Source organism: Equus przewalskii, chromosome 11 (genome assembly GCF_037783145.1).
Source record: "Equus przewalskii isolate Varuska chromosome 11, EquPr2, whole genome shotgun sequence".
Classification (NCBI taxonomy): domain Eukaryota; kingdom Metazoa; phylum Chordata; class Mammalia; order Perissodactyla; family Equidae; genus Equus; species Equus przewalskii.
Window position 1 is genome coordinate 26,834,477 of NC_091841.1, and position 24,364 is coordinate 26,858,840.

Genomic DNA, 24,364 nt, shown 5'->3' on the forward strand with positions numbered 1-24,364 from the left:
TCCATGAAACCTGGCTCCAGACCCGTGGCACAGCCCCTAGAGCAGGCATCATGGGCAGAGCACGCGTGGTGCAGGAAGCCAGGACTCTGGGAGCTGCCTGCCTGAGGTTAAGCCCAAGGGTCAGAAGGCCTGGGGCCCCCACCCACTAAGAAGGAGGTGGGCATGTGTTTCCTCACAGGTGGTGGTTGGAATCTGGGGGCAGGGAGGGCAGATGGCCTGTACTGGAGACTTCCCGCCTGGGTTCAGGGGAAGGACCTCCCTGTCCCCATCTGGGGAGCAGCCCACCTCCCAGAGGGACATCCCTGTGGTCCTGGCTTCACCTGTCCACCCTTGTTCTTTTCTCCACCTGGAACTCCCCCATCTCTTCTCAAAGCTGGTTCATTCTCATCCTTCGACTCTTCTCAGCTGTCACCTTCCTTGACCATCCTATCTAGATCAGGTGCCCTCTGGCTCTCTTTGTCCCACCACCTTCCTTTCTTCAGATCACTCACACTGCAGCTCTTCACCGGGACTGTTGCCTGTGGACTCCACTAGAACACAACTCCGGGAAGGCAGAAACCTGGCCTTTTTCCTTCCTTATTTTCACTAGCTGTGCCTGGCATGGAGGGTGCTGGTGAATGAATGAAGTTCTGTTCCAGGGTCATATAAAGAATTAAAGCTAGAGGTCAGGAAAACCAGGTCCTGTTCTGCTACTCGTTTTGTAATTTCTCTCTTTATAGCCACCTTTTACACAAAGGATTGGAGTCAGCTTTTAAACAGACAGCGAAGGTGAGCTAGCTAGCCAGCTAGATAACGATCAGGCGGAGAAAGTTCAGGCAGGCTTAAAAGACCAGGGGAAAGGCCATAGAGTCCTGTATCACTGCCAACGTTGTGCCTCAGTTATGACTTTGAGCTTCCTGGGGGCCAAAGAAAAAAGGAATAGAATTTGTTACGTGATTCATCTTATTCATAAGGAAAAGCATCTGAATTCCTCAGGGAAAGTGAACATTTTGCTGGCAGTTAAGATATAAGAAATTTCTTGGGCTGGCCCCGTGGCCGAGCGGTTAAGTTCTCGTGCTCTGCTGCAGGCAGCCCAGTGTTTCCTTGGTTTGAATCCTGGGTGTGGACATGGCACTGCTCATCAAACCACGCTGAGGCAGCGTCCCACATGCCACAACTAGAAGGACCCACAACGAAGAATATACAGCTATGTACGAGGGGACTTTGGGGAGAAAAAGGAAAAAACATAAAATCTTAAAAATAAATAAATAAATAAATAAGAAATTTCTCACTAGGTCTTCATATAGGGATGTGGTTGCTCTCCATAGCAGCCTTCCTAACTGAAGGCATTGTTCCCGGGGCACTGCAACATCCAGCGAGTAGGATGCCAAGAACAACTCAGCACACGAGCTCTGCAGGGTCGAGGAAGGAGTTCTCCGGGGCTCTGGCTGGACCCGGGGACGAGGCCTAGAGTGGAAGAGGAATGGATGAACTGAACTCACTTCAGGGCAGTGTGGCTCCCAGCTTTTTGGTTTACGTGGCTAATGATTTTATTTTATTTTTATTTGTTTTTTTGTTTTTTTTTTTTGGAGGAAGATTAGCCCTCAGCTAACTACTGCCAGTACTCCTCTTTTTGCTGAGGAAGCCTGGCTCTGAGCTAACATCCGTGCCCATCTTCCTCTAGTTTATACGTGGGACGCCTACCACAGCATGGCTGCCAAGCAGTGCCATGTCTGCACCCGGGATCCGAACCAGCGAACCCCAGGCCACTGAGAAGCGGAACGTGCGAACTTAACCGCTGCGCCACCGGGCCGGCCCCCTAATGATTTTATTTTTAAACTAGAGGTTTTCAACACCATCTATAAAATATTCTTGTAAAAAAAAAAAGGAATCCAATTGGATCAAGCTTCTAGATCTAATCACTTGTTTATAAGAAACACAGAGGGGATGGGGGAATATGTTGCGCCAGACCACGGGGATGCGGTCAGCAAAATCCACAGCATGGAAAATTCCAGGGGCAAACAACCCAGATTCTTCAGCAAATAAATTACAGGGGAAAAAAGGTGGGGAGGGGAAGCCTATAGAATATAATAGAGTCTTCAGAGACATAGATCAAAGGAAATGTGTGGACTCTGTTTAGATCTCGATTGAACAAACCAACTGCCAAAAAATTGAGACAAATTGTATATGTGAAGATTTATATTAAAGAAGTGTTAATTTTTTTAAGTGTGAAAATGCTAATGTGGTTATGTTAAAGACAAATGTTTACAGATGAATTTATCTGATGTCAGGGATTTGCTTCAGAATAATCCAGGGCATGGTGGGATCGGGGAATTGGGGAACAAAAGTGGCCAAGAGTGAGTGGTGTTGGAGCTGAGTTACCTGGGGATTCATCAAACTATTCTTAATACTTTTTTATATGTTTGAAACTTTCCAAAATAAGAAATTTTTAAAAATTGGGTATATTGACAGAAAGTTAGCCAACTTTTCCCAATTAACCAATGTTTCCCAAATAAGAACATCACAACAAAATAGCTACCATCCACTCCCACCATCATTTCATAAGAAAAGGAACTTCGTAACGGCAAACACACAGGAAGGGCTTAATCTCTGAATCAAGGCCAGTCTTCAAAGGGAATGTAAGTTGCTTTCTGGAAAAATCACAGCAGACACGACCAGAGACTGGCACTGAGCTGTGGGCCCCAGCTTCAAACAATCATCCCCAAATTTTTAAAAGGTTTACATGAAAGCTGGTGGACAGGCCATTTGAGGCTGTCCTTGCTTGCTCTGGGACTCCGGAAGGCTGTCACTTGTCTCCTCTGGACCATTTTTCCTCTCTCAAAGACTCACAGTGTTGAACTTAGAAAGGGCCTCAGAGACCTGGTGTAACCTCTTATTTTTACAGATGGAAAACAGGCCAAGAGAGGAAAAGTGACTTGCTGGGGGTAACACAGTCTGACTCAAGCAGGGCTTTTGACTCCTAGCACAGAGTTCACTCCACCCAATGATTTACCTCCTCTGTGTTGACTCACGTTGTTTTTGTCTTCAATTGGTGCCTGGAAAGATAATTGCAAAAACTTGGTGCCAGACCACCAGGCTTTAAATCTTGACCTTGCCACTTGCTGGCTTTGTGACCTTGGGCAAGTTTCCTTAACTTCTCAGGGCCTCAGTTTCCTCATCTGTAAAATGGGTAGGTGCTGCATAACACACTCACCTTGTAAGGTTGCTCTGAAGATTGAGTTAACGTGCGTGCAGTGCCTGCCACATAGCAACTGCTCCGTGTGGGCTGTTGCCTGGGCTTTCACCTCCTATGAGGAAGATGAGCTGCACAGATTGATTGTGGAAAGGAGGCTGGCCTTTAACTTCGGATCATGGAATTTCCCGGGCTGGAAAGGGTCTCCTGAGATCATACAGAGGAATCCTTTTACAGAAAGAGGAAGTGAGTCCCCGGGGGCTATGTGAGCTGCTGATGGTCCGGGAAGGCAGTTGGTGACAGAAGATGAAATAAACCCTAAAGGGGCCCCAGGGTCCTGGGGCTCTGGGCTTTGCTAAGCAAGTCAGTGAGGCCCCCAGCTCCATCTCATAGGCCCATTCCACCCTAAGCTAATGTCAGTGCTGGTCAATTAAAGGCACATGGTGAGTGCACAGAGCTTTACAGTTTATGATAAGCATTTGCAGACTTTGTCCGGTGGGAGCCTCACTCCAGCCCTAGAAGATTGTGAGTCCTGGAATGAATACCCCGTTTCACAGGAAGAAACAGGGGTTGGGGGGTGGAGGGGAAGGGATTGGTAACCAAAGCCACAAGTAAAGACTCAGAAATTCCTTGAACTATGGAAGATGAGGGAGTTCTCCTTCAAAAGAAGAAGGTTAGGTCAATGTAAAATGGCTGACGCCTCCTCTGCCTTTGGAAAAGTACTTGAACTACCAAGAAGTCAACTTCCCAAAGAAGTCCTAACTCCAAGGAGGGCAGGAAGGAAAGCAGTTGTTATGGCAACATCTTTGGCAGCCTATTTTGAGTCCTCCCCAGGTTCAAAACAACAGCTTCCAGCAGGTTCCCTTGAGGAAGAGGAACTCCAGCCCAGCAACTGCCCTTGGCCAATCTCCTGCCAGATTTCGGTGGCAAGAGGAAGGTGGCAGCCAATGAGGAGGGCTGCAGCTTCTGTCATCGGGCCCTGAGCCAGACTGGAAGAACCAGAAGGCAGGTGCACGTGACTGTTTCCATGGTGACCTCCCTGAGCAACCTGACTGGTCCTGTTTTTGAGCACTGGAAAATTCCACCCAGCCTCTGGCCTGATTTTGTTATTTTCTCTGCCTCCTTCCTGCTCCAAGGCCTGATGAATTCACTGCCAGTGGTTAACCCCTTCCTGAGATGTGCCTGGCTCCAGTCAGATCTGGGGGTCTGCGCAGGGGGGCTGTGTGCCCTGCACTGTGCTTAGTGCTGGAGTGGGGAGGGAAGGAAGCCCGAGACATGGTAGTGACAGCCACCATTTATAGGACACGTTGTTCCAACCAGGCACCTTCCTAAGCTGCTGACAACCTCACAACCCTGAGAAGAGTGTACTACCCAGATAATTTCTATTTCACTGAGGAATAAACTTGATTCAGAGAGGTTACGTAACTTGCCAGCATCAGGGAGAATAGCCAGCAAGTGGAGGAACCAGGCCAGACCTAGTGTGTGGACCCCTGGGGCCTCTCTCTCCGTGGCCCCTTTATAACTCGCACAGTGTCATAGAACCAGATGGTATTGGGGACAGGGTGCAGAGGAGAGAGAGATCCATGGTCTTGGGGGAGCTGAAGGAAGGTGACATTTAGGCTGTGGAAGAACAGGGAAAGACCCGTGGGCTCCAGGACACCCAGGTTGCCAGGCTGGAGCCGGAGGCTGGTGAGCGAGGCCACACTGGCCCCAGGGAAGGCTGCGGCCAGGGCCCAGGGCCAAGTCCTCACCATTTGGCCTCCAGAACTGGCCATGCTGGGATTCTGGCTGGGGGTAAGGAGGGAAGTCAGGCCTATGAACATTTCTACTGGACTCTGGCTGGGGAAGGGCTGGCTTGGGCTGGGGGTGGAGCTCAGAGCCAGCAGCAAGAACCGGGAGTGAGCCTCTCAGAGTCCCTAGTAGGGTCGCACAGATTCGACTGTGTGGATGCCACATAAGCTGCATGCAGAGCTGCTCTGAGCTGAGGCAGGGCTATAGGAAGACTGAGACTCTGTTTTTAAGGATGTCAAATGACGATGACAAATAATAAATCATGTGCCAAAGTTCAAGGTAACAGCACACAAGTCACCGAGTAGAGGGTGTGACCATAGGAGTGCTGGTGAGGTCACTGGACCACGAGGGCCACAGGTATCTGCAGGATGGACTGACCATCCAGCAGGGCGGGCTTCCTGAAGAAGGAAAAGGGCCCCGACCTGGTTCCTAAAGTGGGGGCTCCCACTGGCAGCGACAATGGGCATGTCCTTGGGGGAGAGGTGGTAGGATGTCCCAGGCACTAGGGATCTGCCAGCAAATGGGGCTGGAATAGAGGGGCACAACTGATTGAGCTTTATGGCCCCGGCTCAGGGTGGGGCAGTGGGTGATAAAGATCTGGGACACGTTGGGCTTCAGCTGAAGTCTTTGCCTAAGCAGAACAGTCATGGAAATCTCCACCTGGAGTCCCCTTGACCCTCAGAGGAGTGAGGGGACATGTTAACAAACAATCATCCAGGAAAAAATAGGCTGTGTTGTGACAGAGAGTAACTATGGGGTGGTGATGCACGACGACTTTGGATATGCTGGTCAGGGAGGCCCTTTCTGAGGAGTGACATCCAGGCAGGGTGATGAGAATGAGTGTCATCTGAAGAGTTGGGAGGGACATTACAAGCAGATGTGTCATCAAGAGTAAAGAACATGAGTCTGGAAACGGCCAGGGCCTCTCTCAACTCGGAAGCCATCCTTCTGCCCAAGGAGCAGAGTCCAAACTCCCTCTCCAGCCCGTTCAGGCCCTCCCAGACCTCACTCCGGTCTGCCCTTCCTGCTTCCCCTGCTTTCTAGGGAGTTCCCACCACCTGAGGAGCTTTAAAGTCCATTCCGCCTCAATCACTGTATGGCTCTCCTATTACATTAGCCCTGGAGAAGGACCCATAATGCTATGGGCTTCTGCTTCTACCTGGTGTGTGCTGAGGAAAAGTTCCTGGAACTGAGTGATCTCTGCCCCCTTGTTCTGCGAGACTTGTCTGTGGGATGTGGGCCATAGTTGTGTTGAGGAAGAATAAAGATGCTTCTGTGTGCGTGTAGAAGGTGTGAAATGTTTAATAAGCATCATCCTGCGCATGTGGTGTTAACACAAACATCCACGTGACACCTCAAGTGGGTGACTGCACAGATGAGGGATACAGGAATGCGATGACTCACCAGGAGGCCTCACTGTGGCTTCAGGCAATTTCCGAAGGTCCACTCAGCAGGCCGTGGAGGGTGAGTAACTGGAGGCCCAGTACAGGTGAGGGCTGGGGGCAGCACCTCCCGCAGGGAGTCACCCAGACCAGTGACAGCGAGGCCTGGGCCTTGGGCTCCTCCACCCCGGAGGGCGAATCTTCACCTGGAGCTCCGTGGGGAGGGAAGGCGGCCCTGGGGTTCCTCCCCCACCTTTGCGGATCCCAGTCTGTCTGCGAGTCTGTCAGAGAGGAAGCGGCTCCCACTTACCCACGCAGTTGCTCTCAACGCGATTTCACTCCATCCCGATGGGCAGGCGTTTGCGTCAAATCTAAACGCATTTTGTTCCCATTGCAGCACTTCGGGTCTGCCTAGTCACTTCCTTCTCCCTTACTAACACCCTCCAATACCTAAACGGCACGACAAACTGCTGAGAACCTCACATCATGACAAAGCTGATTTTCACAAGTGTCTCTGGACCAGACATTCCGGGAGGCGAATGCGTCGTCCCTCCGCAGCCCCTCCTGCGCTGGGTCATCAGTGACGCCGCACTCAGGGGGTTCCACCACCCGCACTCTTTTCACTGTGCTGCTTGGGTTTTAATTCTAAGAGCTACCATTCCAGTTGGTTCGCTTAGCCAGTACTCAATAGACATACTGAGTTTCTATTTTGTGCCAGGCACTAGGGAAACCAAGAAAGACCTCCTAGGCCTCAGTTTCCTCATCCGTCTAAGGGGACAGCAGCAGCATCTCCTTCACAGGGTGGTTGGAAGAACTGAAGGGAGACCATGCACGGAAAAGGATGTAGCACAGTGCTCCACAAATGCTACAGGAAAGAAGGCTTTCTGCTGGATTCACTGTCCTGCAGACCCAGCAGGGACAAAGGAGGGAGCCAGGAAAGCACGGGAGACTCTGTTCTCTGCTGGGGAGAGGAGGACAGTAGAGTCTCCACTGAAGACTAACTGGGCCCAAGAGGAGGGCCCAAAAGGAGGGTGGACAGCCTGGGAAGGAAGGCCTAGGAGTGCGGGGGTGAAGCCAGTGAGGGGCCTCGCTGAGCTTGAAGCTGGGAGAGATGGGGCCGGTGCAGCTCCTCTGGAGAGTCGCCTTCCGCCCTTTGTCGTCACACTGTCCTCCCACAACCATGGTGCTACAGATGGGCTTCCAAGCCAGGCCTTCTGGAAAGATCCACAAACAGGCTGCAGGGCCCAGCGCCAAGGACATCATGTAGTGAATAATGTGCTGCATAAACTAAATTATGAATTTATGTGGTGAATAAACTAAAGAAGGGAACCGGCAGCAGGGAGCTCTCAGGCTGGGAGTGGGGAATGTTCTTTCAAGATATTCCCCCCGCCCCCCACCCCCAGAGGATTCTATCTCACAATGGTTCCTTCCTCTGAGTCTTAAAGGAGATGATGAGTCTATGAGAAGATGGATGCCTCTCTCAGGAAGCTAAGAGGAGAGTGTTTCCCTCACTCTTCTGCCAAGTGATGTTCGGTGCCTGTGAGGGACAGCCCCAGAGCTGCCTCTCCTTCCTGACAGCATTTTGGGGAAGACCAACGACACAGCCACTTCTAGTTTCTGCAACTCGTTTTTGCTGGAATTGCCCTCAGCTCTTGCCTGCTAACGGTGCGTCTGAGGGGTTTCAGTGGTTGATTTTAGACTTTCTCCAGGGTACGTTTTTAACTGTCCAAAATCCCCTAGAAAACAACCATCTCCCTTCCGTGTAAGAGCTCTGAGCTGCGTCATCTCTGTGGGTTTCTTCCTGCCGCCAGGAGCTGGCTGCTGTGCAAAGAGGAGGGAGCCGAATGTGTGTGCGGTCATTGTTCTAGAAATGAGCTCTGAGAAGGTGGGCGGCAGAAGAGGGCTAAGAACTGCAAATTCCTGGAGTCTTTAGAAAACAAGAAAGTTGTGTTTTTGAGACTCCTCTTGCCTTTTATTTCTGACCTGCCTTTCCAGAACAGTCTTTGGTACTGCAGGACTAGATAAAAATCACAGGATTAGACAAAATCGAACAAGAGTCCTGGGAGAATCTAAGTGTAGCTGACGACTCACCCAGACGGGCCTCTGGACCCCAGACCCAGAAACGGAGGGCCTCAGGAGCTCTGACTAAGCCTGCTGGCCTTGCTAAAAAGGGAAAGAGGTGGAATGGATTCTGGCATTCTCTGGAGGTTTCTGGCCTGACGTGAGTCAGGAGGATTAGGCAGGGCCTTGCTGACAGGAGGCCTGATTCTAAATTTTTGCTACTTCAGTCCTTTCAGTGCCCCAGCTCCTTGAAGCCACACCAGGAGGCCTAACATCTTCCGCGTTCTCGTGCCATCTCTTTGTTTACTGCATTTTATAGAATCAGCATCATCACTTCTTCCATCTAATCTCCTCATTTTACACAGAAGGAAATTGCCACTGAGAAGTTATTTGGGTTCGTGCCCAAGGTCACAGGCTGTCTGTCAGGGGAGTGACTGCAGAAACCAGAACCAAGGGCCTCCTATTTTTAGCCTGGGATTTTTTGAGGGTGGGGAGCAGGGAGCACGAGATGACTGGCTAAAATGGACTTGTCCTCTTAATTCGTGTCCCAGGGCCCAAATGAAGACTAGGTTTCAGACTGAGGCGCAGGGCAAGAGACAGAATGCTGAAGCACCAGTGGAGAGAGCAGACGCAATGGGACATTCTGAAGCTAAAAGGACCACGGATGCAGGCCAGAGCAAAGATGCCTTGAAAAAATTTAGTTTTACATAAAAGGGATCCTGAGCTCAAAGAACGGAGAGGAGGGCACATAATCAAATGTATTATTAATCTCCTCACCAAAGAACATGGTGATTTTAGGCTATCTTGTTTAAATAAATCTTCCAGAAAAGAAGAGACTCACTATATAAAAAAGACAAGGAAGGAATTCGAATATTTTGGAGACAGCCAGACATTTTTGTGAAATGAAAGCTAGGAGAGATGAGGGCAGTAAATGTTTGGGCCGAAACAGTAAAAACAGGGGTTAATACTGCCCATAATCTTCTCTAAAATATTTTTCATTTACCAACTGGGGAAAAACAATTAGAATTTTCTCTCCGGCCTTGGCAAGCCATCTCTTTTGGCATAAGAGATTCCTGAGTGCTGAGCTTCATTCAAATCTCTATTTCTTTTCCCAAACCCAGAGCAAATTAAGCAAATAATATACAGTTCAGCCATTTTAACAGTATAAGGAAAATGCTATAATCTGTAAAAGGAATGGAAATGACTAGTTTAGCGACACTGACAATTACTGGAAGCATCTTAGGGCTCTTAACATTTACTTCATGGGCTCCACAGTGGGAGAGGGAGCAGAGATAACAGAGGGGGTCCTAAATCCACCCCCAGCCCTGGAGAAAGAAAGGGGAAGGGACAGAAGGGCTGGGAGACGGCAGCAGCTGGGGGCGCAGAGCAGAGACAGGGCGGCAGCGTGAAGTCAAATCTGGTGATTCCAGAATCGGTTCTGGTACTAATTAGCTGCGTGTGATTTTAGGCAGATCACAAACTCCCCAGGCTCCCAAATTCCATTTGTAAAAGGAGGTGACCCAACTCAGTTTTCCTCCTTCCAGGGCTCAAGTTCTACCAAAACTTTTCCAATCCCAGAGCAAACATCAAGACTGTGTCTGAAGGGAAGCTCTGCGTCTCAGGAATATTCCACTCTTCAAAGCAAGCGGGGCGGGGAGAAGAAAGAAAGATGAAACAAGAACAGTTTTGGCAAGGTCACCCTAGAATAGCTGCTTTAAAGGCCCTGCTTCTTCGGGGGTGAGGGGAAGGTGGGGCATTAGCATACGAGACCCCCCCAGGCGACCCCCAGGCCGGCTCCCCCACCTTGTCACAGCCACTGTCACTTACAGGAGCCTAAGGGGTTTTTAAAATACAGGGTAGCAAGTTTAGACACGGCCCATCACTATTTAATTGCCATCCTAACCAACACCACGTCACTAAACTCCTTCTTCCTCTCTTTGAATTTACTGCCCAAACACAGGCCGTTTCGGAGGTTCTAGAATAAAGACCCTGGAGGTGAGAGAGGAGGGGAGGGTGGGTGTCACCACCCCGTCCTGTCCTGGGCTCCAGGCTTTAAACGACGCTGCGCCCGGAGCTCTCTCCATTTTCTCTCACTGCTTGTTTCTTGGCTGCTGGTTGCAGAGGAAGGCGACCTGCTGACAGACCAACACCCAAGGGACGTTACAATAAAACATGGCATTTGCTAATTACAAGGGGGGTGATGTGTGAATTTTTAATTAGTGGGTGACTGAGACGATAATGAGGGAATGACAAAGGACAGGAGAGGGGAAAGAAGGGCCACGCGGGGCTGGAAACGGAAGGAGGGCGGCAGCCCTCGGCGGGCAGGATCCGAGGGTCGACCGGGAAGCCCCGCGCCCCGCGCCCCGCGGCCACACCCTTCTCTGGACCCGCACAGGCCCCGGGGGCGGGGCGCGCGTGCGCACTGGCGCGCTGCGCCAACCGCCACCGCTCCCGGAGGCGGCTGGGACCGGCTGGAGCCGGTTAGAACCGGCAGCGCCCGCCCGCGAGCCGACGCCTCACAAAGGCAGGCGGCGGCTCACGGCCCGCGGATCCCTGCGCGGGGCGGGGTGGGTGAGGGCTCGGGCCGCACCCCTCCCCCAGCCTTTGTCCCGGTGTCCCGGCCGCCCCTCCCTGTCGTCTCCGCGCCCCGCCCGGCCTCGCCCGGTGCTTCTCTGCGCCGCCGCTTTAGCCGTGTGGAAACCGGGGCCGGGACCCCCACCCGGCGCCATTTTCATTTCCAAACCCTCAGGCCTCGCCCGGGCCCCGGCTGTCTTTCGAGTCCTTGAGGCGCAGTGGCAGGTCCTGGCGTCCCGGGGTTAGGTCAGCGTCCCTTACGGGGGGAGGGCAGAGGATGTTCCAGAAAGGAAACTGCTGGAACTGCAGGAGAAGGCCCGCAGCTCTCCGGAAGGGCTTCGCTTCGCTCTCGGCTCCAGTTTTAAATGTCTTAAGAATGAAGCCAAAGCAGAGAGAACACAGAATCTGTAAAATAAACACCTGGAAAAACAACCCCCTAAGCGAAAGGTCACAGACATTTGGGAACGTGGTCCCAGACTGGTGCCCCAGGTCGCTGTCCTTGCAGCAAAAGCACTGACTTTCCTGGTAAAGAGGACACTAAACCTAGGTGTTCACAGGGGACGTAGATTTGGCAAACTTTAAAGAGAGGGAAGCCTGGAAGTGTAGACACGGGTCACTTTTGCAAACAAAAAGCTACTCCAGGCTTGATGTAAAATGTCACAGCAGGCAACCCAAAGCCGAGGGGTCGAGCTAGCATTTGGTAACTCCAGAAGCTGCCAGAAGGACATGAAACATGTAAGACAGGGAACAGCCCAGCCGCCACCTCAGAGCTTAGCAGGCCCCCGATATGGGTTGTGGCTTCTGGAGACATTTTCTTAAGTGCATTTCCAAATTTAGGAGAATTTTAAAGAAGATAACCCAGATTTCTGGAATCAAAGGGCCATCCAAATGTGTACAGAGCCACAGGACAACTGGCGGGAGTTGACGCAGTTTGGGGAGACCCCCCCCCGCCCCCCACCACTTTGTTACAGCTTCTAAAATGGCTGGGGTGTTGCAAGGCTGAGGCTCAGCCACGTAATGGAAACTCAGGCCGTCAGAAACGCCGTTGTAACCCCCCTTCAAAAAGCACTAACGAGTACCTACCGGGCTCCAGAAAGCCTTAAAAGGTACTCAAGAATTATCAAGCAAGTCCCAAGTAATGGCTCTGAGTTTTTGTGAACTGTTGGAGGGTTGACTTCTATGTGATTTTCACCTAAATTTTGAGCTCAAATCTACTTGCTAATAAGTCTTAAATATTTCTGGGTACATAGTTTACAGACAAGTTGCATAAGCTTTTAGAAAAATCTAGAAAGGCTTCTAAACGAAATTCTATTTTTAACACTTCCGAGGGACTATTTTTGCTTCCCTCACAAAGACGGCGGAGGGTTATTAAATTCAGCGGGGTGAGTTGTCCTTGGTCTATAAATACGCGGCTCCGGACGCAGCGGCAGGCATTCAGGCAGCGAGCGCAGAGGCGGCTGGGGAGGGAGGAGGAGCTGCTTAAGGAAACCGCAGATAAGTTGCGTTATTAGAAATAATAGAAGTTAGTACAATTCTTTAGGAGATGTAAATAGCGAGAATACTTAAGTTAATGCTTAGCATTAAATTTTTAAAGTAGTTTCGATAATAAGATCTTGCCGAAGGGAAAATAATGAAGACTGACTTGAAAAGTAGTTTGAGAAAGGAGGAGAGAAGAAGAAAGATATTTCTAGAATATGAGGGAGGTTAAGAGATGAAGCTTAGTAATGGAGTGAAATAATTTTAAATAGCTGAAAGGACTGCGAAGTCCGAAATCAAAACGGCGTTAAATTGAAGAGCAGCGTTTTAGATTAACTTTAAAACGTAGATGACGTAAATAGAACCTAAACGTTTTAGAAAATGAGGTTTTAGATGACGAAAATATTTTAAACGCCGTCTCTTAAAAAGATTAAAGGTGATTTAAGAGCGAGACCTTCATGTTCGTGGCGCAGGAAAGGTGATTTGAAGCCTAGTTGGTCTTATGGCATTATTTGCTAAAAAGTGATAGTAATTGGGAGTGGCAGGATAAAAATTTGGAGAAAGAAGATTAGAAATTAGAAGTGGAAAACTCAGAAGACAGAAGTACAGGAAGGTGAAGAAAAGACTTAGAAGATAGGAAAAATAGAAGATAAGACGCCTCTAGAAGACAGAAAAACTAATTTCAAACCCAAAAGGTAGGAAGCAGAAGAAAAAGTATTTAGACAAACTAGGAAACCAAAGCAGCTAAAGGACCAGATAGAAATTAAGTAGAAAACCAGAAGAGAGAAAAAAACAAGGTTGAAAATACAGTCAAGGAGAAGTGTTTCAGATAGAAAATGAAAAGCTAGGACAAACTATTGGATACGAGCATACAAGATAGACATGACAAAATTAGAAAAATTTAAAGCTAAAAAATTGGATAAAGTACAAGAGCAGAAAAACAGAGGAAATTAGCTTTTTATAGTGATAGGAATTTTTTAAAAGCCTATCAATTTAATCTCCGGTGATGCGGAAGTTAGAATTGAGAAGATGAGGGTTAAACTACTGTAGACCAGGACCAATTTAGAAGAATTTTCGGAAGCTAGAAGAGAAATCAGTTAAAAATCTCAGCCAAAAGCTACTAAGAGGACTGAAGTAATTTAATAAAAATTAAGAATGGTTTTGGAAGAGTTGAAAATTTGAAATGCCTTAAATACAGTAGCTTAGTTTTCTTTGGAAAATTTAAAGGACTTTGATAACAATTCAAGATCAAGAATACTCAGCAATTTAACCATTTGGCGCTGGACTTTGAGCTCAGATGATTTAAATGCCGAGGACTAGCGTTAATTGACAGCTGACGCAGGTGCTACGCAGAAGTGGATTCAGTGATCTAGGAAGACAGGAGCGGCAGACAGGATCCCGGGAGCCAGTGTGCTGAAGCTAGGACGGAGGCCGAGCGGCCGTTCGCGGTGAAGATAGGAAGGAGCCCGGGAGCCAGTGCTTGTGGTGAAGGCAGCTAGGAAGAAGGAAGGAGCGCTAACGCGTGGAGGCGCAGCTAGGCCAGAGCCCGGGAAGCAGGAGCCGGTGCTGTGTGATGAAGCTAGCGGGCGGCTTGGCGGCTTGGCTTGGCGACCCCGCGGCGGCGGCGAGCAGGCGGAGTGGAGGCTAGCTAGAGCATCCTAGAGCAGCGCCCGGTGTGCGAGGCCGCGGGGAGAGCGAGTGGCGTGGTAAAGATCCGCGAGGTCGGCAGTACCGTGCTGGGTTGTTGTTGGTAACTTGAGCGTGGTAACCTTTCCTTATTTTCCTAACGGTAACGGGGGAGTTGCGTACTTAAGCGTCAAGGGATTTACTACGGGGATGTAGGCCGATTTCCGGGTGTCGTAGGTTTTTCTTTTTCAGGCTTGTTTTCTCATGCATCTTGTCTGAAGCTTTTGAGGGCAGACTTCCAAGCCCGGAGGAATGGTAGATGGCAAGTTTTTTTTTTAAAAAAACCGATCTGAGGGAAACCAAATGAATTTGATAGAACAACTTTGAGACAAATGTTGGCAAGTTTTATACGCAGTTTCTATTTTTAGCTTGGAGTAATGAAGCATTTCAGTTCTGTGAATAGATGACCTATTTTTCTGTCCTCACCCTGTATTAAAGTTTTCTAAAGGTGGAGTTGGGGTGTGTAACTTTGGGGGGAGTTTTTGTGGGGTTGGGGGGCAAAATATGTTTTGAGTTCTTTTCCCCTTAGGTCGGTCTGTCTAGAATCCAAAAGGCAGATGACTCAAGTTAACAGAAAAAAGGAAAATCCAGTATCAGGATAATCAGAACACCACAGGTTTACAGTTTCTAGAAACTAGAACACGAGCAGCTCTCACTTTGAGGTGTGTGGCGGAATTATCCATTGGAGAAATGGCTGGTAGTTATTCTTTTTTCCACCCCTTAATCAGGTCTTCAAAGTACGTAACCCCTTAAACATTATTTTTACTTGAAGTATTTTGGAGTGGTCTTACCAGGGAAGAGGGTGGGGGAGGAAATGTGTTTTTTCTAAGATTTCCACAGATGCTATAGTGCTATTCACAAACTGGGTTAGAGAAGGATTGTACTGCTATGCTGTTGGCACGAACGCCTTCAGGGATTGGAGCTGCTTTTTCCCTTGGAAGAGTATTCCCAGTTGAAGCTGAAATTACAGCACAGTGCAGCTTTGGTTCATATTCAGTCATCTCAGGAGAACTTCAGAAGAGCTTGACTAGGCCAGATGTTGAAGTTAAGTTTTCAAATAATGTGACTTTTAAAATACCTTTCTTAAAAGGGGGTGGGCAAATTTTGGCAATTAGTAGTTGGCAGTGGCCTGTTATGGTTGGGATTGGGAGGGTTGGGTTTAGGTAATTGTTTAGTTTATGATTTCAGATAACTCATGCAGAGAACTTAAATACTTAGGATGGAAAAACTAAGGAAATCTCAACTTCCAAGTTGGCAAGTAACTTCCCGTCCTCTAGGTTTTGTTTTCCCCCAATTTTTGAATTGGGCAACTGGGGAAGTTCATAAAGTTCCTCTGGATTCAATGTGTAGGGCCTGGGGAAGGAAAATGTTAGACTGGGGGTTGGTCTAGCCCTCGGGGCTGACTTAGATAAAATCTTGGGAGTATTTTAAAATGCCAAAGTTGTTCAGCTATGGGAGTGTGTGGTTCTCTTTTGGAATTTTTTTCAGGTGATTTAATATTACTTAATACTGCTATAGGAGCTTCAGAGCAAAGGAAGTGGCTTAATGATCCTGAAGGGATTTCTTCTGATGGTAGCTTTTATATTATCAAGTAAGATTCTATTTTCAGTTGTGTATAAACAAGGTTTTTTTAGTGTAGGAAAGATTTTTCCTTCCTATGAATGCAAAAGGAGATGTTAAGGTATGCTTCAAAATTATTGTGAATTGTGTATTTTACATTTGTATCTTAACTATTTGTAAATCATAACTGATAAAAGAGGGCGGGCTTTTGTTGATGAGGGAGGGGAAACCTTTTTTTTTCTGTAGACTTTTTTCAGATAACGTCTTCTGAGTCATAACCAGCCTGGCAATATGATGGCCTAGATGGAGAGGGAACAGCTCCTTGGTGAATGATAAGTAAAGGCAGAAAAGATTATATTTCATATCTCCATTGGGGGAAAAGCGTAACCCTGAGATCCTTACTACTGATGAACACATTGTCTGCATATGTCAAAAAAAAATTGAGCCAATGAAAACTACCAATTTAAAGTTAATGGAATCTACCATTTTAAAGTTAATGGAATCTACCAATTTAAAGTTAATGGAATCTACCAATTTAAAGTTAATGGAATCTACTATTTTAAAGTTAATGCTTTATCAAGCTTATACCTACAAAAATAACGAATTGATGAGAAATACAATGAAGATCAAATGTCCATCTCCAATTACTGCTTTTACAAAAGCAGAATAAAAAAGCGAAATGAAATGAAAATGATACTACATTAATCCTGGAATAAAAGAAGCTCAAGTAATTCAGAGATGAGTGGGATCAAGTGGATTGAGAGGAAGCTGTGCTGTTGCCAATCTTTCGTTTACCTCAGACAGGTTTCTCTTCATTATCAGAAGAGTTGCTTCATTCCATCTGGGAGCAGAAAACAGCAGGCAGCTGTTAACAGATAAGTTTAACTTGCATCTGCAGTATTGCATGTTAGGGATAAGTGCTTATTTTTATTAAGAAGTTCTTAAATATTGAACTTGGCCATTTTTCCTGATCCCTTCCCTAGGGGATTCCAGGATTATGAGGAATTTTCCCGTCTAGCCTTTTTAAAATTAGACACAACTCGTGCCTGTGGGCTTCCATGATGGGCTAGCACACCTCACTCAGAGGCAAGTAATTCCTTAAAAGCCTCTTGAGATTAGTGCCTTATTCATAAGGTAACATAAACTAAGAGAATTTGTTTAGCATTGAATCTCTGAAAACCCTATGAAAAGATAGCGTAAAGTGCTGTTAAAACAATCAGATATTTTAATGTTGCTAAAACTTAAATGTGATGTATATTGTATAGAAAACCATTAAATCGTTCAAAATAAAACATTTTAATAGAGAATGTATGCTTTTAGAAAGCTGTCTCCTTATTTTAAATAAAATATTGTTTGTTTGTAGTTAGTGCTGGGCAATCTTGGGGGGATTCTTCTCATCTTTCAGAAACTTTGTCTTCGAACACTCTTTAATGGACAAGAAAGATCAGGAATTGAGCGGAAGAACGAACTTAACTTTCTTAAGGCAGGAAAGACATTTTATCCTTCGTAAAGTGATGAGCATTTTAATAATTCCAGGCATATGGCAATAGAGGCCCTCTAAATAAGGAATAAATACTACTTAGACAGGTGGGAGATTATGATCAGAATAACAGGTAACTACACCTACCCTGTTTCTGGACAGGAGTCTAAATTGAGCCTTGTTACACGAGAGTAATGATTCTGTCACGTTTCCAAAGTTTGCATGTTAACTTTAAATGCTTATAAACCATCTCATCTAGTGTTAGCCAGTGTTTGTACTATTAGGCACTTGGGGGTCTTGTGGGTTTTTAAAGAATTTTCCTTTGCAGAGGCTTCATTTCATCCTTCATGAAGCTGTTCAGAATATTGACTTGCATATAAGCGCTTGGCTCTGCCTTCTATTCTCCTAGTGAGTGTGTGAGAGACCTTGCAGTGAGTTTATCAGCATACTTGAGTACATTTTTTCCCCCTGATTTTGGAGGGAAGGGAGGAGGGGGGTGGGGCTTACTTGTTTTAGTTTTTTTTTGCAGACTACAAAGAGAACGCAGTTGTCTTGACCTCAGGTCTGTCTGTTCTGTTGGCAAGTAATAACGCAGTACTGTTCTGATCTGCTGCTATTAGAATGCATTGTGAAACGACTGGAGTATGATTAAAAGTTGTGTTTTCCCCCACTGCTTGGAGTAGTGATTGTTGAAGGAAAATCCAGCTGAGTGATAAAGGCTGAGTGTTGAGGAAATTTCTGCAGCTTTAAGCATTCATGTTTGTGATTGAAGCCAAGTACCTTTTGCTGTGCTTAGGTAAAATGCTTTTTTGTTCACTTCTGGTAGGGGGGTGGGGAGGGCACTGAAGCCTTTAGTCTTTTCCAGATGCAACCTTAAAATCAGAGTCAAGAAATAAATTCCAAACAAGCCACAGTCTTCAGGAAATTTAACTGGCAAGTGGAAATGTTGAAGAGTTCAGTGGTCTTAGTGTATTGTCTTTGTGGGTTTCTCTCTCCCCTCCCTTGGTGTTAATTCTTACACACAGGAACATTCAAAACAGCAGACGTACACGAAGGGCCAGAGAAGCCAGACCCAGTAAGGAAAAATAGCTTATTTACTTTAAACAAAGATTCCATTTTAAATGTGGGGATTGGGAACCACTAGTTCTTTCAGATGGTATTCTTCAGACTATAAAAGGAGCTTCCAGTTGAATTCACCAGTGGACAAAATGAGGACAACAGGTGAACAAGCTTTTTCTATGTTTACATATTAAGCCAGATCCGTTGGGTAAATCCTTTAGCGTTACAGACTTGCAGCTTTATGCTGGAGTAGATAGCATGTGAGCAGGTTGGTTGTTGGCCTGGGGGTGGAGGGGTGAGGTGGGCGCTAAGCCTTTTTTTAAGATTTTTCAGGTACCCCTCACTAAAGGCACCGAAGGCTTAAAGTAGGACAACCACGCAGCCTTCCTGTGGCAAGAGAGACAACAAAGCGCTATTGCACTAAGGTCACTGCAAATGGCGTCGGCCTCATAACGCGCCCCGTCTTCTCGTAGACCTCTGAGGACTTGCCTCAGCGCCCTTGGCAGACATGCACTGAGGCTCTTTGGGCCTGAAGCATCCAGAGGAATGCTTGAGTACCTTGTATACCCCTGGGCTTGTCCTAACCCGTAAGCTGTTTTTATAGCAGCTGTTACTAAAGCCCAAACTTCAAGTGATGCTTGAAGGGGAGGGAAAGGGGGAAAGCGGGCAACCACTTTTCCCTAGCTTTTCCAGAAGCCTGTTAAAAGCAAGGTCTCCCCACAAGTGACTTCTCTGCCACATCGCCACCCCCTGCCTTTGGCCTAGCGCAGACCCTTCACCCCTCACCTCGATGCTGCCGGTAGCTTGGATCCTTGTGGGCATGATCCATTGTCAGTTTCAAGGTAACAGTGGTGCGAGGTCTTCCGGTGGGTTGCACTACTAGAAAAGGCCATTAACATGCTTGCAAATGGTTAAGGTTATTAAAACCACAACTAAAACCTCTGATGTTTTAAGTGTACAAATTTAAACCAGTGAATGGAGAGCAACGTTTAAGAACTGTAATGTTGGGTGGGAAGATAGAACGTAAAAACTGAAGGAGATAGGCATTTTATTTCAGTGGTCGAGAGGGCATTGGGTGGGATTGCAAAAACTCTCTGCTAAGACTTTTTCAGGTGAACATAACAGACTTGGCCAAGCTAGCAGCTTAGCTGAAGCAGATTCTCCAGCAGTGCCCTTCCGTAGGGTTGTAAAAGGTTTTTCTTTTCCTGAGAAAACAAAATCTTTTGTTTTCTCAGGTTTTGCTTTTTGGCCTTTTCCTAGCTTAAAAAAAAAAAGCAAAAGATGCTGGTGGTTGGCACTCCTGGTTTCCAGGACGGGGTTCGAATCCCTGCGGCGTCTGTGCTTGACTGTACCCTCTGCCTTCAGGACTCTCCTTTCTGTTTCCGTTTCCCTCCTCCTGTTCAGGAGGCGGCTCTGGAGTCGGGGGAGGGACAAGCTGCAGTGAAGGAGCTTCGCGAGCGTTAGCTCGGCTGAATTGTCAGAGCCTGGAGTCCATTTGCGTTCACATGGAAACTGGAAAACCTCATATAACTGCCCTGTCTTTCATTTTCAGGTGTTCCTTGTGCATCTGGCGTTTAGAGAAGCCTCACTCCTAAAAACTTAAGATTTCATATTAATAAAAATTGAAAAGCTCCTCATTGGTGTGATTCTTGTGTGTTGTAAAACCAGATCTGCCATGAACGTAGGTGGGAGAAGATGGGTGTTTGGTGGGGGCTCCGCCTTGTTCCTGGGTAACTTGTGGGCTCATCACAAGCAAGTACACACAGCACAGCGATGCAGCCTGATGCAGCCTGAACTTCGTAGGGGAGGCACTTGGAGGGGGAAGTGGCGGAGGTAGTGGGTGAGCGACCTCAAAGACCAGTAACATCCCCACAGAAAAAAATGGGAACTTACAGGGGATTGGTGGTTATCGGAGGGTGGGTGGTGGGCACAGAGGGTGAAGTGGTGCACCTGCAACATGACTCACAATGTCCAACTGAAATTTCACAAGGTTGTAAACTATCATAATCTTAATAAAAAGGAAAAAGAAATTGGAACTTCCTTTAAGCAGCCTACTTTCCCAATGTTAGCAGTTGGCAGTGAGCCGCGCTGCGTGGAGAGACGATGGGGGATGGGGAGGAGGGGTGTTTCTTTGGCTTCTGTGAAAAACCTGAAGTTTAGAGCCACTTTCAGCCAATAGAAAGCAAGCTCTGGTGTTTCCTCTTAAGTCTTGGGTGACTAGGTCTCACTGTCCTTTTTCAGTTGTCAGTGCCCAGACAACTACAACTCAGTCGTGGTCCCCTGTTGTCCCGTGGAATGGCCTGGATACTTAGGTGATGTTCCCTCATTCGCAGATAAAATGTTGAAATACCCTCACCATCCCACCTGGTGTCTACTCAGACCCTGTTCCCTGGGCGGTTGGGGGAGGCTAACCCCAGTAAACCCAGAGTGGGGCCCAGGTGTGAAGAAAGCTGCAGCCATCACACATCTCCGTTCCGCGGAGCCAAGTGGAGGGACCTCAGTGAACAGCTCTTTCCTGCATTAGCGAACCCACCGCTCAGGAAGGTATTATTCATGTGTTGTAAATAGCGAAGCAGGCTCTGGTGGGGCCACTTGGCCAAGGCAGCAAACCTGAGATTTGAACCCTAATCCATCATCTTGTTGCTATTACTTCAGAGCATGAATGTCCTCAGATGAAGCCACTATCCAGATGGGTCAGCAGCAGGTCAACCCCCAACCCCCTTGGCCTGGGCAAGGCCCGGGCAGAGGATCTCTCTCTTTCCGAGGAGGGATCTAACCCAGGCAGGGGGCAGAGAGAGGCTGAACCGCACACTCTGGTCTTGCTTAAATGCTTATTCTGAACTGATGCTGAGACCCAGCATCTTATGGAGAAAGGTCTCCCATGTTTTTCCAGAGCTGGAAGCCTCCCTCGAAGCACAAAGACTTCATTGGAGAGCAAAGAAGTAAGAAACAGGGCTGGGGATTCGCCCGGAGTTACTTGGTTCCTGGTGTGGAACAGGGTTAAAGTGGGCCAGGATTGGAAATGTAAAGGCCAAACAGAGAGTCATGACAGGAGTGGGCAGGAAGGTAGACCAGAAGCCACTTCCACCTTCTGAGCACAAAGGGAGCAGAGAAGGAGGCCAACGTGAAATTCCCCCAGAGTCTGTGTCCCAGTAAAGGGGCAGGTCTTGATAACACAACCCCCAGGTATGTCCTTTTATACTCTTCCAGCTGTGCAAAGGGCTCTCACACCGGTTTTTCTGGATTCCATCGTTTTGATAATCCCAGTAGGGCTGGCTACAGCAAACCTGAATTCAAGTGGTAGCACCACCATTTCCCAGCCTCTCCAAGCTTCCTTTCATGCCTCAGGGCCCAGGGCTAGTTGGTGTGGACTTGGGCAGCAGACTTCTGACTTCAGTAAAGGGGCCATACCAGGAGAGTGAAAGGATCTGAGGGGAGGGGACAAGGTGTGGAGGAAAGCAAGATGTAGGAGTGTCTACCTGGGTTGTTGATGCAGAAGTCCAGAAAATCTAGGGGTCATGGGTCAGGCCGTGGCTCCTAGCTCAAACTTGGGGTGTCACCTGCCATTTCCAGGCCTCCGTTTTCCCACCCATTAAATGGGGATAGTGCCCTGCCTGCCTGCTGTGACACAAGACGTGAATTGATGGAACTAGAAATGATTGGGCTTTTGCTGCCATCTAGTGACTAAGTTCAGTATTGGATGCACCGTCCTTGGAATGCCTCATAATACACTTCAACAAACATTTGTTTTTATTGCTGGGTAGTATTCCATTGCATGGATATTGTAATTGGAGTGGTTTCCAGTTTGGGGCAATTATAACAAAAGCTGCTATAGACATTTGTGTGCAAGTCAGTGTGGACATATGCTTTCCTTTTTCTTGTATGTTGCATAATAGGTGTATGCATAGTTTTTAAGAAATTTCCAAACCGTTTTCCAAAGTGGTTGTAGGATTTTGAATTCCCACCAACAGTGTATGAGAGTTTCAATTGCTCTACATTCTCTCCATCATTTGGTATGGTCGTATCTTTAAATTGTAGCCATCCTAGTGAATACGTAGTGGTATCTCATTGTGGTTTTAATTTGCATTTCTCTAATGACTACTGATGTCGAGCATCTTTTCATGTGCTTACTTGCCATTTATGTATCTTCTTCGGTGAAGCATCTATTCAATTTTTTTTTGCCAATGTTGTTATTGGGATGTTTATCTTTTTGTTGTTGTTGTTAAAGATTGGCACCTGAGCTAACAACATCTGTTGCCAATTTCTTTCTTCTTCCCCTTCTTCTTCTTCTCCCCAAAGTCCCCCAGTACATAGCTGTATATTTTAGTTGCAGGTCCTTCTAGTTGTGCTGTGTGGGACGCCGCCTCAGCGTGGCTTGATGAGTGCTGCTGGGTCCGCGCCCAGGATCCGAACCAGCAAAACCCCCGGCTGCGAAGTGGAGCGCTCGAACTTAACCACTCGGCCACGGGGCGGCTCTGGGATGTTTATCGTTTTATTGTTGAGTTGTAAGAGCTTTTAGATATTCTAGATACAAGCCATTTGTCAGTGTATGTTTTGAATATATTTCCTCCCATTATGTGCCTTGAGTTTTCATCTCTTGTAATTGTATTTTTGAAGAGTAGACATTTTAGATCTTGAACGAATCATCGATATGCACAATAACATGGAGGAATTTCAAAATAATTATGTTGAGAGAGAGAAGCCAGTTTTTAAAAAGTACATATGGTCTGGTTCCGTTTATATGAAATTCTCAAAAAATGAAAACCAATCTAAAAGAACAGTGGGTTAGGAGTTACAAGGGGGCACAAGGAAACCTTGGGGATGATGAATGTGTTCATTGCTTTTCTGTGCTGTGGTTTCATGGTGTACACTGATGTCAAAACACATCAAATTATATCCTCCAGAAACTTGCACTTTATTGTACATCAACAAAGCTGTAAAAGAAAGGGTACACACACACACACACACACACATGAACAAGCATCTGTTGAATACTTACTGTGTGCCAAACCCTGAGAAGATGCTGCGGGTGCACAAGAAATGATGGACACTCTTCAGCAGCTCCAAGAGCGATTTAAAGAAACAACGATCGGGCCGGCCTGGTGGCACAGCGTTTAAGCACGCACGTTCTGCTTCAGCAGTCCGGAGTTCGCCGGTTCAGATCCCCAGTGCCGACATGGCACTGCTTGACAAGCCACGCTGTGGTAGGCGTCCCACATATAAAGTAGAGGAAGATGGGCATGGATGTTAGCTCAGGGCCAGTCTTCCTCAGCAAAAAGAGGAGGATTAGCAGTAGTTAGCTCAGAGCTAATCTTCCTCAAACAAAACAAAACAAAACCCAATGATCTTTCACCTCCATACAACAAAGTAAAACTCCAGCTCCAAACTTGGCTCCTGCACACACTGGCTGTGTGCACTTGGGCAAGTTACTTAACCCCTTTAAGCCTTATTTTATTCTTCTGTTAAATGGGCATAACAATACGTTACCCAGGGTGCTGTTGCAAGGAACAGGATGTGTGTGTGTGCACGTGTGTGTGTGTGTACCTAGCACTGAGTACGAGCTTAATCAAAGGCTCTACTAGCATTTCCCGTGAAGCGCACACGGGAGGAGCAGTGAGGCGATGCTCTCTACTTGAAGAATTCAGGGAGGGCTAGAGAGAGGCAGGAGCTCATGGGCTGAGCCTCAGAGAATGAATAGGAGTTTGCTGGATGGGCAAGAGAAAGGTGGCCTTCATCCTGGGAGAGCGGTCTGGTGTGAAAATGCAGGGCATTAGCAACCCAGGGCGGCTGCCGGGAGGCTGAGAGAGGGGGAGAGAGCGAGAAGCTGGGGTGGCTGGTTGGAAGCAATGGTACGGCCCTAGCACACCAGAGAAGTTAGAGCTTTGCCATGGGGAGCAGATGGTCAAACAGGTGCTTCTGGCTGCAGTGTCGGCAGGAAAGAGAAAGAGGAGGCCTGGAGACCAGGGCATGGAGGGAGCAAGAGAGCCAGGCCAGGACTGCGGGAGAGAATGGCTTTGAGGAAGGTCCCTGGTTTCCAACTTCAGGGATGCGGGGGATGGAGGTGCCATCCCCGAGACAGAGGCGGGGCGGGAAGGAGCGGGTTGGTGAAGACAACGAGGTGAG

General features: G+C 47.5%; 2 long non-coding RNA genes across 2 annotated transcripts; one reads left to right on the forward strand and one right to left on the reverse strand.

The window, feature by feature from the left end:
- Positions 1–688: 688 nt before the first annotated feature.
- Positions 689–7,075, reverse strand: LOC103542226 (uncharacterized). The gene is made up of 3 exons (XR_542659.2): positions 3,194–7,075; positions 1,272–1,446; positions 689–896 (listed from the first exon to the last, which is right to left on the reverse strand). It is a non-coding gene; the product is annotated as an uncharacterized lncRNA (long non-coding RNA).
- On the forward strand, positions 6,344–10,595 carry LOC139074508 (uncharacterized). The gene is made up of 3 exons (XR_011524162.1): positions 6,344–6,427; positions 7,064–8,010; positions 8,958–10,595. It is a non-coding gene; the product is annotated as an uncharacterized lncRNA (long non-coding RNA).
- Positions 10,596–24,364: the final 13,769 nt, after the last annotated feature.